Source organism: Prionailurus bengalensis, chromosome A2 (assembly GCF_016509475.1).
Source record: "Prionailurus bengalensis isolate Pbe53 chromosome A2, Fcat_Pben_1.1_paternal_pri, whole genome shotgun sequence".
NCBI classification, from domain to species: Eukaryota; Metazoa; Chordata; class Mammalia; order Carnivora; family Felidae; genus Prionailurus; species Prionailurus bengalensis.
The window spans coordinates 121141719-121143586 of record NC_057348.1 but is presented as its reverse complement, the minus strand read 5'-3'; the positions used below and the strand labels follow the sequence as shown (position 1 = coordinate 121143586).

Genomic DNA, 1868 nt, shown 5'->3' with positions numbered 1-1868 from the left:
TACTTTTATTCTTCTCTCGGTGTCAGTCCAACTAAAGCTTTGTAAATTTTATGAGGTTTTCATCAATTGACAAATGGGCAAAGGATTTGAATATACATTTCTCCAAAGAATATTTGCCAATGCCGATGAGCACACAGAGGGATGTTCAACATCATTAGTCTACCCATCATCTACTAGGATGGGTAGAATAAAAAAAGACAGAAATAACATGTGTGGGTAAGGATGCGCAGAAATTGAAACCCCTTGTGATTGCTCACAGAAATGGGAAATGGCATGGCCTCTTTGAAAAACAGTCTAATTGTTCCTCAGAAAGTTAATCAGAGACCTTGGAGACACCCTTACCCCAGGGCTGCCTGCGCTGCCTAGCCGTAGTGAACCCCATGATGTTCTCCAACATCGCCACGGACAACAAACCCTTGGGCCACGTGTCCTTTGAGTTGTTTGCGGACAAAGTTCCAAAGACAGCGGAGAACTTTCGTGCTCTGAGCACTGGGCCGAAAGGATTTGGCTCTAAAGATTCCTGCTTTCATAGGACTATTCTGGGATTTCTGTGCCAGGGCAGTGACTTCCCACACCATTAATGGCACTGGCGACAAGTCCATCGATGGGGAGAAATGCGATGATGAGAATTTCATTCTGAAGCACATGGACCCCGGCATCTTGTCATGGCCAATGCTGGACCCAACACAAATGCTTCCCAGTTTTTCATCTGCACTGCCGACACTGAGTGGTTGGATGGCAAGCATGTGGTCTTGGCAGGGCGAAAGAGGGTATGTTGTAGAAGCCATGAAACACTATGGGTCCATGAATGGCAAGACCAGCAGGAAGATCACCATTTGACTTGTGTTTTTATCTTAACTACCAGACCATTTCTTCTGTAGCTCAGAAGAGCCCCCTTCACCCCCATCTGCTCAAATTGTTCGATAATCTTTGTGCTTTCGCTGCAGTTCTATGGGTTCCACATTTTCCTTACTCTCCTCCAAGTCTGGCTGGATTGCAGAGTTAAGTTTATGATTATGCAATAAGAACTAAACAAACAAAAATAGTTAAACAGAGAGTAATCATGAGACCCGGAAATTCTATTTCTAGGTACATACCTAAGAGAATTAAAAACATGTGTCACGCAAAAGGGTGTAAACAAATGTTCATAGCAGCATTATTTGTAATAGCCAAGATGTGAAAACAACCCAGATGGCCATCAACTGATTAACAAACACAATGGAATATTATTCTACCCTAAAAAGGAATAATGTTACATGCTACAAAATGGATGAAACTTGAAAACACTATGCTCCGTGAAAGAAACGAGATGGAAAAAGCCCCATATTCTATGATTCCATGCATATAAAATGTCCAGAGTAGGTGAATCCATAGAGACAGAGAGTGGCTTAGTGTTTTCCAGAAGCAAGCCTGGGGGAGGTGAAAAGGGGGTGACAGGGTTCCTTTTGGGGTGATGAAAATGCTCTGGAATTAGATAGGGGTGATGGTTGTACAACTTTGTGAATGTACTAAAAACCATTTTTTAAAGGATACTTTAAAAGGGCAGATCCTATGGTTGTAAACTGTATCTCAATTAAAAATTAAAAAGACTTCATGAACACCATTAGGCTCTTGACCCCACCATTTTCTCCCAATTTGTCTTATCGACTCCTGACCTCACTGCCTTCCCCATACAGATCGGTTGTCTATGCCTTCACCCACAGTATTGCCTCTGTCCCTCTGTCTGGAATGATGTCCTGTTCTCCACCTTGTTTGCAAGACTAACTCCTACTCATCCCGCAAAACCGCAAGCACTTGTTTCCTGCAGAAAGACTTCCTGAACCCTCCAGAGTTCATTTCTTCCTCCCTTGTGTCCCGCCTTGTCCCTC

General features: G+C 43.2%; 1 pseudogene; it reads left to right on the top strand.

The window, feature by feature from the left end:
- On the top strand, positions 1-1584 carry LOC122486458 (annotated as a pseudogene).
- The last annotated feature ends 284 nt before the right edge of the window (positions 1585-1868 follow it).